This window comes from Ornithorhynchus anatinus, chromosome 1 (assembly GCF_004115215.2).
Source record: "Ornithorhynchus anatinus isolate Pmale09 chromosome 1, mOrnAna1.pri.v4, whole genome shotgun sequence".
Classification (NCBI taxonomy): Eukaryota; Metazoa; Chordata; class Mammalia; order Monotremata; family Ornithorhynchidae; genus Ornithorhynchus; species Ornithorhynchus anatinus.
In genome coordinates this window covers 95,867,236-95,881,103 of record NC_041728.1, presented here as the reverse complement: position 1 = coordinate 95,881,103, position 13,868 = coordinate 95,867,236, and the positions used below count along the sequence as shown (strand labels likewise).

Here is a 13,868-nt window from a genome sequence, read left to right as displayed (position 1 = left end):
AGAGCTGGTGCATTTCATGATGTGGCTGTAGATGTTCATGATCAATCAATCAATCAGTGGTATGTACTGAGTGCTTGTGGTATGCAGAGTACTAAGCACTTGGCAAAATACAATACTGTAGGGTTGATTGAGATGGTCCTTGCCCACAAGGAGCTTACAGTCTGTGGGAGGAGATCAATGTTAAAATTAGTTACAGTTAGAAGGAAAACTAGAGCATAATGACACCACACACACACACACACACACACACACACACATAAATATATGTACTCTTTCATATATAATAATAGTGATGGCATTTCTTAAGCACTTACTATGTGCCAAGCACTGTTTTAAACACACACATATATGCATATATATATATACACATATATATATATATATATAAACACACATATATATACAAATATATATATGCACACATATGTAAATATATATACTTATGTATACACACATAAGCGCTGTGAGGTTGGGGTGAGTATCAAACTGGTGAAGAGTTACACAGACAAGTGCATAGTCAGTCACAGAGGGTAGAGTGGATAGGGAAAATAAGCGGTTTAGCCTTGGCAGGCCTCTTGGAGGAGATTTGATTTTAAGAGGGTTCTGATGGGGGAGGACGACTGTTGGACCATCAGATATGAAGAGGGAGGGAGTTCCAGCATTGAGAAGCAGTGTGGCTCAATGGAAAGAGCACGGGCTTGGGAGTCAGAGGTCATGAGTTAGAATCCCGGCTCTGCCACTTGTCAGCTGTGTGACTGTGGGCAAGTCACTTAACTTCTCTGGGCCTCAGTTACCTCATCTGTCAAATGGGGATTAACTGTGAGCCCTACATGGGACAACCTGATTACCCTGTATCTACCCCAGTGCTTAGAACAGTGCTTGGCACATAGTAAGCTCTTTACAAATACCAATTTTTTTTTCTCCAGGCATGAGGGAGGATGTGAGCAAGGGATCAGTGATGGGATAAACAAGACTAGGGTGGTGGTAGACAAACGGGTGTCAGAGGAGTGGGTAGAAGTGCAGCGAGGTAGGGTACGAGGGAAAGAACTAATTGCACGTCTTAATGTCATTGAAAAAGAGTTTCTGTTTGATGCAGAGTTGGATGGGCAACCATTGGAGTTTTTGAGGAGTAAGGAGATACAGACTGAATGGTTTTTCAGAAAAATGATCTGGGTGGCAGAGTGAAGTATGTACTGGAGAGGCAAGGAGATCACTGAGGAACCTGTTTCAGTAGTCGAGGTGGAATAGGATAAATGCTTGGATCAACATGGGAGCAGTTTGGAGGGAAAGGGAAGGGTGGATTCTGGAGATGTTGCGAAGGTAGAATTGACAAGATTCTGTGATGGATTGAATGTGGGGCTTGAATGAGAGAGATGAGTCTCGTTTAATGCCAAGATTATGAGCTCGTGAGATAGGGATGATGTTGGTGTTGTCTACGGTGACAGAAAAATCAGAGGGAGGACAGGTTTTGGGTGGGAAGATGAGATCTGTTTTGGACATATTAAGTTTGAGTTGTCAGTGTGGGCCAAGTAAAGATGTCCTGAGGCAGGAGGAAATACAAGATGTGATATTCAGCTCTCGCCTAATCTCTTGGGATTTTTATTAGTATTATTTTGGTGGTATTTGTTAAGCATGTTCTATGGGCCAAGCATTGTGGTAGATACAAAATACCCAGAACAGACCCAGACCCTGTCCCACACAGAGTTCATGGCCTAAGGGGTGGCAGAACAGATCTATAATGAGAAGTAGTGTGGTCTAGTGGAAGGAGTAGGGGAGTAGGGGGAGTCAGAGGATTTGGGTTATAATCCCAGCCCCACCACTTACCTGCTGAGTGACCTTTAGTAAGACATTTGACTTGTCTCTCCCTCTGTTTCCTCATCTGTAAAATAGAGGGTCAATACATGTAAAATGGAGATTCAATATAGGAACAGCATGGCCAAGAAGAAAGTGCATGGGTCTGGGAGTCAGAGGACCTGAGTTCTAATCCTAGCTATTGTAATTGTCTGCTGTGTAACCTTGGGCAAGTCACTTAAGTTCTCTGTGCCTCAGTTCCCTCATCTGCAAATTGGGGATTCAATACCTACTGTCCCTCTTACCTAGATTGTGAGCCTCATGTGGAATCTGATTATCTTGTCTCTACCAGTGCTTAATACAGTGCTTGGCACATAATAAGCACTTTAAAGATATAATTATTATTAATATTAATATTACCTCTTCTCCTCTTATTTAGACTGTGAGCCCCTAGTGCGAGGGACACTGTGTCTAATTTGAGCCTTGTATCTACCCTGACACTTGGCACATTGTAAGCACGCAACAAGTATTATTTTATTATTATTTAATCTTCATTTTACAGATGAAGAAATTGATTCACAGAAAAGGTAAGTGACTTGCCCTAGGTCACAAAGTAGGCAAGTGGTGGAGTCAGGATGAGCACCCAGGTCCCTTGTCTCCCAGTCCTGTGTTCTTTTCACTAATCAATCAATTGCATTTATTGATCATTCACTGTGGACAGAGCACTGCATTAAGTGCTTAGGAGAGTACAATATAACAATATAACAGACATCTTCACCAAACCACATCTATGGGTCTGAGTGATCTGGTCTTACAGAGGTATCTTAGAAAGCATTCAACAATGCAGTCAGTTGCATTAATCAGAAGCATGGGATAGGGCATGGGACTACCGTCAGAAGGTCATGGGTTCTAATTCTCCCCCTCCACTTGTCTGCTGTGTGGCCTTGAGCAAATCACTTCCCTTCTATGAGCCTCAGTTACCACATCTGTACAATGAGGATTGAGACTGTAAGCCCCACATAGAACAGGGACCATGGCCAACACCATTTGCTTGTATCCATCCTAGCGCTTAGTACAGTGTCTGACATGTAGAAAGTGCTTAACAAATTACCTTAATTATTATTATTATTATTAAAGGCAGGTAGATAGGGAAGGCAGGGTGGCCATCAGTGAACCAGCAGAAGGAATGCTGCCATATGTGTGCCCTTCCCTCAGGCATGTGCCCTTCCACCAAATATGTGCCCATCTGGCAGGCATGTGTTGGACTGAGATTCATTACCTTCCTCTGCTGGGTCACAGCGGGAAATTCTCTCCTGTCCTACAGGTGCCCAAAATCTCATTTCTAGAGATTTCAACATAACTAGACATGGACTTCAGACACAGTGTGGTACTGATTTGAGAGAGAGAGAGAGAGAGGTCTATTTTTGTTCTTCGTTCTGTTTTTGTCACCTAAGAATGAGTCTATTTTAAAGGAGAGCTACACTAACATATTTTTCGGATAAAGACCAGATCAAAAATAGGAGCATTCCCATGGTGTAAGTGGATAGAGCATGGCCCTGAGAGTCAGAAGGTCTTGAGTTCTAATTCTGGCTCTGCCACCTGTCTGCGGTGTGACCTTGGGCAAGTCACTTCACTTCTCTGTGTTTCAATTCCCTCATCTGTAAAATGGGGATTGAGACTATGAGCCCCACATGGGACAGGGACTGTGAACAACCCGATTTGCTTGTATCCACCATAGCAATTAGTACTGCATCTGGCACAGCATGTAACAAATACCATTATTATTATTATAAGTCTCTGCCCACAAAGATCATCGAGCGCAGCCATATTCAGTGCTAGGAATCAATCAAAGTGATATTTATTGAGCACTTTCTTGTGTGCAGAGCACTGTACTGAGCACTTGGGGGAGTACAACACAGCAGAGTTGGTAGACCCTTTCCCTGCCCTCAACAAGCTTACAATCTAGATGGCCTGAAAAGGGTCTGAAACTGTTATGCCAGGTGCGAAGGGCAGGGATGCACAACTTTAGAAATCTAATGTTTGTGTTGCCAGCCCTGCCTGTGCCTGAACGTTTGCACTGGTTCTCTGGGAAAGCTGAGAAATATATTGTAGTACAAAGATAGTATATGTTGAGTGTTTGCTCAGTGCAAAGTACTGTACTAAGCTCCTGGGAGAGTACACTGTGATTGAGTTCATAGACACGATCCCCGCACTCAAGGATAATTACTCCCTCCTACCTTACTTCTATGATTTCCTACTACAACCCAGTCCTTGCACTTCATTCCTCTAAGGTCACCCTAATCACTGTACTACAATCTTGTCTATCTCACTGTCAACACCTCGTCCACATCCTGCCTCTGGTCTGGAACTCCCTACCCCTTCTTACCTGACGGACAATCATTCTCCACACCTTCATAACCTCATAAAAAGTACAACTCCTCCAAGTAGCCTTCCATGACTAAGCCCTCATTTCCTCTTCTCCCCCTCCCTTCTGTGTCACTCTTGCACTTGGATTTTTACCCTTTATTCACCCACCCTCAAGCCCACAACACTTATGCACATGTTTGCAATGTATTTATTTATATGAATGTTTGTCTTCCCATCTGGATTGTAAACTCCGTTTGGGCAGAAACTGTCTACCAACACTATTTTATTGTACTCTTGCAATTATTTAGTACAGTGCCCTGCACAGTGTAAGCACTCAATAAATATGATTGATTGATTGAATGATTGAAGGAGTTTACAATCTGATGGAGATACTTACAAAGTAGTGGAGACATGGAAAACAGGGAAGGCGTGTTAGAAGGTTTCTGGAAGCCTGAGGAGCCCTTGGGAATGAAAAACTCACTCTTCAGTCCTTCCAAGTAGGCAATGCTTCCTTTGCAATGGTGGTGGACTACCCAAGCCCCCAGACCTCAGACTGGGTGTGAGCCAGGTCCCTCTGAAGCAGAACCTCAGTGCTTCTAAGCCATGGAGATGAGGTCCCAGGTACCCCCTGCCCACCTTTTTTTTAAAAAATGGTATTTGTTAAGCAGCTACTATGTGCCAGGCATGTACTAAGCTCTGGGGTAGATACAAGATAATCAGGTTGCCAGTCCATGTCCCATTTGGGGCTTGCAGTCTTAATACCCAGAATATAGATGAGGTAACTCAGCACAGAGAAGTGAAGTGACCTGCCCAAGGTCATACAGTAGAGCTGGGATTAGAACCCAGGTCCTCTGACTCCCAGACCTGTGCTCTTTCCATTAGGTAACACTGCTTCTCGATGATGCCCATGGCCTGTTAGGTTGGAAGAATTTCCCAGTGAATAGGAAGCAGATTCTGACACCGCTTCCAGATCCTTTGTCATGTCCTCCAATATGACGGCATAGAATAGTTTGGACAGGACCTCACTTAACATGGGGCCGTTCTGCTCTCAAATGGTGATGGGGGTAGAATCAGATGAGATACCTTCAACTCTGGCTCCACCGACCAATCCTTTATGGTGAACCTCTCAGCTTTGCTGAATGCACTTAGCAGTTGCCAGAACTCCAGTCTGTGGATAGTGAAAGTCTACAGAGACAGTGCAGTTGCTCCCTATCTTTTTCTCTGCAACTACCATGCTGCAAAGATCTTAACTGCTGTACTAAAGGCACATTATAATTTAGGTAATGTGTGGATAGCTATGTTATTTAGTTGCTTATCCACAGGAACTCCAGTTAGAATCTTGCCTGGAGTAGAAAGCAGAGAGATTCCTCCTTAGCTCCCACTCTCAGCTCTCTTCTTTTTTTATTAGAAGGTGGTAATTGCATTGGAATCTTTGAAATCTTGTGGCATCATTTCAGTGTTCCATTTGTTGAGGAAAAGCTCTACAGTTTACATACCCCTCACTGCTTGACAATTTCAGCAGCAATGTCATAAGATTTGGGTATTTTACCCTTTTTCAGTGCTTTGACTACAGAAGTTACTTTCTACAGGAGTCAGAGCCAAGGTTTTGGCTTCTTGGAGTATTGAGCACTTACTATGTGCAGAGCACTGGGAGATTATAATATAACAGAGTTGGCAGACTCATTCCCTGTCAACAGTGACCCTGGGAGAGCTGTGTTGTCAGAAGAGCACTCTTTCCCATAGCGAAGGTGGTTCTGCCTGAGCTCTTCAGTTGTGGGAAGCAGCACATCTTAGTGGACTGAGCATAGGCATGGGAATCAGAAGGACCTGGGTTCTAATTCCATGTCTGCCACTTTTAGGCTGTGTGACCTTGAGCAAGTCACTTCTCTCCTCTGTGCCTCAAGAAGCTCATCTGTAAAATGGGGATTAAGACTATGTGGGACAGGGACTATGTCCAATCTGATTATTTCATAACTACCCCAGCACTTAGAACTGTGCTTGACACAAAGAAAGTGCCTAACAAATACCATCATCATCATTATTATTATTATTACTGTTATTGTAGTGTGAATGGGGCTATTCAGCACTGTGGGCACTGAGTAGCTGTCCTTAGAAGATGCCCAGTCTCTCCTGGATCCCATCAGCTTTGACATCCCACTCCTGCTGACCCATGGTAGATGCATTGCCAATTCCAAGTTTTCTGAGAAGTAATAAACCAGGTACCATTCAGATGGATAAATCTGTAAGCCTTAGGAATGTCAGCCAGACCCATCTGAGCTGAGCCTTGAACTGTTATCAGAAGCACAGGCTGGCCAGAGCGAGCAGCTGAGAAGGCATCTGAGGATCATGAGTTGAAGAGGGTCATGGTCAGTGTCTCAGCTACAGAAAATCACCCCAGAACCAACAATCACTCAGGACCAAAGTTCTGAGCTGAATCTCCTTTCCCTGCTTCTTATTTTTGCTCAGGAAATACTCTAGCAGAACCCAAACCTTTTTCAAACTCATTTGAAAATGCAAGTGTGGGTGTTTTCAAATTACCTTGCTGATTCCAGCACTTTAGGAATTCTGGGAGCAAAAACAGTTTTGCCTAGGGTAGCCAAGCTAGACCAGATATAGAAACTGCTTTTTTTCCATTCAAATTTCTCTTGCTTCGGTTGAATCTCCTACTTTAATTTTCTAAACCTTATCAAGGAATACAGTAAATCAGGTCAAGTTGGGATCGTCTAGTGTATCAGAAGGCAGCTTTAGACAGAGTTGAGCCATTTCATGGTGGTGAGTGTGGATGTCAAGTGTACTTTTTAGCAGCATGTGATTCGGCCTTGAGTCCAAGGATCAGGGTAATGTAGTTCCTGTATGATGGGATCCAAGATCCCATTAACCTTTCAGGGAATAAAGTGCTTCTGCATTCAGTTTTCTCAGCCCCAGGAGGGCAGAGCCTCTCTGAATTTTCACTTTCCAAAATTATCGATGTGTAGCCTTTTCAGGGTTCCCTCACTGTCTGCTTCACACTATCTGTTTGTGGGACTGGGACTCTGCCTCTGATCACAGAAGCAGTGTGGCCAAGTAGAAAGAACCTGGGATTGAGAGTCAGAGGATGTGGGTTCTAATCCACACTCTCACATTTCTGCTGTGTTATCTCGGGCAAGTCGCTTAACTTCTCTGTTCTTCAGATACCTCATCTGTAAAATAGGGATTAAATCCTATTTTTTCCTCCTTACACTGGAAGCCACATGTGAGACAGGGACTGTGTACAGCTTAATTAACTTGTATCTGCCCCAGCTTTTAGAACAGTGATTGGCATATAATAAGCACTTAACAAGTACCATTATTATTACCATTGTTATCATCATTACCATAATTATTATTATCACACACCCACTTGAGCTGCCAGCAGAGCTCAGGGAGAGAAGGACTAGATTGTATTCCAGAACCTCTTGGCTTCATTCACTCCCTAGCTTCCTGAGGCTGCCTGGTAACTTCCACCCAACACCTTCTCTGCCTTTCTTCCCACCTGCTCATATCTTCAAGAGAGGCTTATGGAGAATCATTCATCATGTGAATGGTTGGGACCATAGTGGTTCCTTTTCATTTGGATCAATCAATCAGTCATATGTACTTATTGAGCACTTATTGTGTACAGAGCATTGTACTAAGCACTTGGGAGAGTACAATTTAAAAATAATAATAATAATAATGTTGGTATTTGTTAAGCGCTTACTATGTGCCGAGCACTGTTCTAAGCGCTGGGGTAGACATAGGGGAATCAGGTTGTCCCTCGTGGGGCTCACAGTCTTAATCCCCATTTTACAGATGAGGGAACTGAGGCACAGAGAAGTTAAGTGACTTGCCCACAGTCACACAGCCGACAAGTGGCAGAGCTGGGATTCGAACTCATGAGCCCTGACTCCAAAGCTCATGCTCTTTCCACTGAGCCACGCTGGAGAAGCGGCGTGGCTCAGTGGGAAGAGCCTGGGCTTCGGAGTCAGAGGTCATGAGTTCGACTCCCGGCTCTGCCACTTGTCAGCTGTGTGACTGTGGGCAAGTCACTTCACTTCTCTGTGCCTCAGTTCCCTCATCTGTAAAATAGGGATTAAAAGTGCGTGAGCCCCACGTGGGACAACCTGATGACCCTGTATCTCCCCCAGCACTTAGAACAGTGCTCGGCACCTAGTAAGCACTTAACAAATACCAAAAATAAACAAACACAATCCCTGTCCACAATGAGCTTACAGTCTAGAGGGGTAGACAGGCATTAATATAAATACAAAAATTACAGATATGTTTTTAAGTGGTGTGGGGCTAGAGGGGGGATGAATAAATGGAGCAATTCAGGGTGATGCAGAAAAGAGAAGGAGAAGAGGAAAGGAGGGCTTGGAAGGAAAACAAGAACTCAGACTGGACCGCCGAGCATATAGTAAGCACTCACTAAATGCAATCAATTGATTGCCAATTTATCTAGATACTTGGGCCCCAGAGTGTTTGGGGTACTGAATTACCCAAATAATAATTTGCAAGGAGAGACGCAGCTGAAGATTGGGTCTATGCCAGGAGACAAATTGCAGTAGTATGTGTGGATGAGAGAAGCAGCATGGCTTAGCGGAAAGAGCATGGCTTGGGAGACAGAGGTCATGGGTTCCAATCCCAGCTCTGCCCCTTAGCTGTGTGACTTTGGGCAAGTCATTTAACTTCTCTGTGCCTCATTTACCTCATCTGTAAAATGGGGATTAAGACTGTGAACCCCATGTGGGACAAACTGATTACCTTGTATCTACACCAGCACTTAGAACAGTGCTTGGCACATAGTAAGCGCTTAACAAATATCATTATTATTATTATTTAACCTGTTTTCAATATGGGAAAAACAACTGCTTCCTAATAGAGATGGCACTGACTTCACCATCTCCTTTCTCCAAGGATTTTGCCCGAATGAAACACTCATTTAGGTAGAGTCAAGATCATCCAGGTTTTGAGAAGGATCTGTTTGGTCAAAGCTAGGTGGAAAAGATCTGAGTGAGAACTATCCAACCAGTCCCCTGCCCTACCCTATTGCAGATCATAATAACAATGATAATAACAATAATAATGATAATGGCATTTGTTAAGCACTTACTATGTGCCAGCCACTGTACTAAATGCTGGGGTAGATAAAAGCAAATCAGGTTGGGCACTGTCCCTGTCCCACGTGGGGATCACAGTCTCAGTCCCCATTTTACAGATGAGAGAACTGAGGCACCAAGAAGTGAAGTGACTTGCCCAAGTTCATACAACAGATAAGTGGCAGAGCTGGGATTAGAAACCATGACCTTCTGACTCCCTGGCCCAGCTCTATCCTCTATGCCATGCTGCTTCTCCACCCTCTGACTCAGCCTTTATTTTCTTCACCACTTATGGTATTTAATATTATTAAGTTCTTACTATGTTTCAAACAATAGGGTTGATACCAAATAGCAAAATTATCAAATTAATCGTAGTCTCTGTCCCACATGGGGCTCACAGTCTAATAAGTAGAGCAGATAGCTTATCCCTGTTTTACAGATGAAGATACCTAGAGTCAGAGAGGTTATGTGACTTTCCAAGGTCACACAGTAGTCTAGGGGCAGGGATAGAATTGGAACCCAGGTCCTCTGACTTGCAGCCCCATACTCTTTCCACTGGAAGCTCCTGCTACTCAAAACCTCCTTGTCCCTAGCCCTGCTCTGTAGTGCCCTCTCCCTTCCCCTGTACTCCCAATGCGGGAAGCCCTCAACCCCTTCTCTACAAAGCTTTATTCAGATCACATCTTCTCCAAGAGGCCTTCCCTGATTAAGCCCTCTTTTCCCCATCTCTCTCTCCCTTCTGCGTCATCTATGTAGTTGGATGTGTGCACTCTGGACATTTGATATTCACCCCTCCCCCGACCCCACAGCAGTTATGGACATATATTTAAGTTATCTATTATAAATTACTTATTTCTTCATTTTAATCTCTCTCCCCCACTAGACTGTAAACTCATTATGGGCAGGAAATGTGTCTGCAAATTCTTTTGTATCATATTCTCCCAAGCACTTAGTATAGTGCTGTGTACATCGTAAGCACTCAATAAATTCCAATGTTTGTTAGATTGATTCCCTTCATAGGCTAATCGAACCTCTTTATGTCAGGGACTCATTGCCAATAATCTTGTGTGGCATCAGCAGGGCTGACATGCCTATTTGAAGATGATATCCCCGGCTGTAGCTTGACCAGGTTTAGGAGCCACCTGTCCAGCCTGGTCTTGGGAAGCTCTGAGACTCAGAAACATTCTGAGACCTGTGGATTTCCCACTTAGGTGAACAGGAGCCCAGGTCCCACAGTTGACCCTCCCGAGCCATGGAACTTGGTGGGCGAAAACTCCTTCTAATCAAACCTCTTGTTTCATTAGCTTCTTACCTTCCTCCAGTCTCCTGAAACTGGGGAAGGACACTCCATATTAAGGGCGTACCTGACTACAGCTGAGGAGGGTAATGTGTTCGCAGTAATAAAACTAATGGAATCTTTTATTGGCTCTGAAAATAGCTGCAGTGACCTTTTCTCCCTGGAAGTCTCTCTCTCTCTCTCTCTCCCAGCTTTCACTTCTGGCACCAAGGACCCCTGTTCCCAATTTCTAAACTCTTTGAGAAGGGAAATTGGAGGAGTATTTTCAGTGGAGAGCATTGGTTGGGTGGGGGAACAGAAGCTGGGGTCATTTTACTTGGCCTGGATAATTAGTTGCTGCTTGTGATTGATTTATTACTCAACTAGAGTGTTTATTTTGTCCTCTTTGTTTCCATGAGGGTTTCACTAGTAAGGAAGGGAAGGAAGAGGTAGTGTACTGTTCCCAGATCCTAGTAGACATTCTATCTACCAACCTACAAAGGTCTCTAGCTTGCCTTGCCTTAATAAGAATTGCAGGGTGATCCCTTGATGGAACTGTCTCTCCTTTCTCTCCCCGGGAATAATGTCTTTTACAAGAGAGGGGCATTGTATACATTCCCTTTTTCTGCATAGCTCTTCTAGTAATAATAGTTGTGGTGACTGTTAAGTGCTTACTTTGTACCAAGCATTGTATTAAGTTCTGGGATGGATACAATTCAATCAGACACAGTCCCTGACCCACACGGGGCTCAAAGTCCATTGGGTAGAGTGAACTGATATTTAATATTCATTTTACAGATGAGGAAACTGAGACACAGAAAAATTAAGTGACTTGCCCAAGGTCATACATCTGGCAAGTGGTGGAGCTGTGATTAGTGCCCAGGTTTCCCGATTTCTTATCCTGTGCTCTTTCCCTTGGGTCACTCTGCTTCACTGAAAGCAGTTGGATCAGCACGAAATGATTTAATCCTGGGGGAAATATCAAAAGGTCATTATTAGTATTTTATTGTTGCCTGTGAGATTTGCTAAATGCTTACCCTGCATCAATTCCTTTGATTAACTCTATAAAAATAGGAAATGGAAAGTTCCTACCCCATGAGGTGTACACAATCTTAGATAGAGAAAGGCTGATACATGGAAATAAGAGAAAAAAATTAGTCTCCCATCAAGTTCTGAATTCAGCAGTTCAAGAGAACAGCACTCCAACATGAATGAAGAAGTGATATTTGGATAGGGCAGTCAATCAGTCAATCAGTCATGTTTATTGAGTGCTTACTGTGCACAGAGCACTCTACTAAATACTTGGGAGAGTACAATATAACAGAATCAGTAGATATGCTCTTGGTCCACAAGGACCTTATAGTCTAGAGGGGGAAACAGATGTTAATATAAATTAAAAAATTATGGATATATACATAAGTCCTGTGGGGTTGAGGGTGGACTGAATAAAGGATACAAATCCAAATGCAAGGGTGATGCAGAAGAGAAGTGGGAGAAAGGGAAATGAGTACTGTAGTCGGGGAAGGCCTCTTTCATAAGGCTTTGAAGGTGAGGAGAATGATCATGGCTCATGTATTAAAGGTGAGGGAGTTTCAGGAGAGAGACAGGATGTAGGCGAGGGGTTGGTGGTGAGATAGATGAGATAGAGGTTAAGTTAGTAGGTTGGGATTAGAGGAGCGAAGTGTGCAGTTTGGGTTGTAGTATGAAATCAGAAGTAAGATAGAAGTGGGTAAAGTGATTGCGTGCTTTAATGGCAATGATAAGGAGTTTCTCTATGATGTGGATATGATTGAGCAACCACTGGAGTCACTTGAGTTGGGAAATATGGACTGAATGGTTTGTAGAAAAATGATCTGGGCGAGAGACTGATGTATGGACTGAAATGGTGAGAGACAGGAGGCAGGGAGGTCAGCAAGGAGGCTGATGCAGTAATTAAAGTGGGATAGGATAAATGCTTGGCTTAACATGGTAGCAGTTTTGATGGAAAAGAAAAGGTAGATTTTAGCAATTTTGTGAAAGTTGAATAATCAGGATTTGTTGTTAGATTGAATATGTGGCTTGAATGAGAGAGATAAGTAGAGGATAATGTCAAGGTTATGGTGTTGCGAGACAGGGAGGATGGTGGTGCTGTCTACAATGATGAGAAAATCAAGGGGAGGACAGAGTTTGGGTGGGAAGATGAGCAGTTCTGTTTGGACAGGTTACTTTTGAGGTGTCGGTGCAACATCCAAATAGAGATATCCTGAAGGCAGGTGGAAATGTGAAACTGCCTAGAAGGAGAAAGATCTGGGTTGGAGGTATAGATTTGGGAATCATCTAACTGCATAGAGATGGTAGTTGAAGCCATGGGAGCGAATGAGTTCTCCAAGGGAATGGGAGTAGTTGGAGAATAGAAGGGGACCCAGAAGTGATCCTTGAGGGTCCCTATAGGTAGGGGGTGGGAGACAGAGGAGAAGCCTTGGCTCCTGAGCCAATCCTTGGGCTCCTCCCCACTCTAGACAGCTGCAGACTCTGGGAACAAGCAGCCCCAACTTTTCTAACATATTAAAGATCAGGAAGGAGACTCTTCCACTGCTGTTGACAACTGTAAGCCTATTGAGGGCAGGGATCGTGTCTACCAACTCTGCTGTAGTATACCCAGCCCGTCTCTGGGCAGGAATTGTCTCTATTTGTTGCCAAATTGTACATTCCAAACACTTAGTACAGTGCTCTGCACATAGTAAAAGCTCAATAAATACCATTGAATGAATGAATACCCTCCCAAGAGCTTAGGACAGAGCTCTGCACTCTGTAAACACTTAATAAATGCTGTTGATTCATCATTTGATTTGTTACAATTCAATAGAGTTGGTTAGACATCATCCCTGCTTTCAAGGACCTTACAGTCTGGTGTGATAGACTGTGTTAAGATAAATTACAGTCGGGGGGGAGGCATAGTATAACATTCACCTAAGTGCTATGGGTATATAGGCAAGGTTATTATCAAAGTAAGCTCTCAATAACAGTAATAGCATTTATTAAGCCCTTATTGTGGACACAGCATACCAAGTGCTGTGAGAGACTAGACAGATGGGAATTAGATATGGTCCCTGGCCTCCTGGGGCCTCACAATCTAAGATTCTAACTGGGGATATGGGATTGGAGACAGATGTATCAGGAGTGATGGAACATTGGAACACAACATGAACAAATAGACAAAATTGGCTCAAAGTCTCTGGAGGAGTCTGAGAGGGTATTGATGAAGCAGCATGTTGTAGTGGATAGAGCAGGGACCTAGGAGTCAGAAGGTCCTGGGTTCTACTCCCGGCTCTGCCACTTGTCTGGTATGTGACCTTGGA

At 43.7% G+C, this 13,868-nt stretch overlaps 1 protein-coding gene across 1 annotated transcript in view; it reads left to right on the top strand.

The window, feature by feature from the left end:
* Positions 1-13,868, top strand: part of SYNDIG1 (synapse differentiation inducing 1) — a 99,767-nt gene that overhangs the window by 63,264 nt on the left and 22,635 nt on the right. The gene's annotated exons all lie outside the window — the stretch shown is intronic.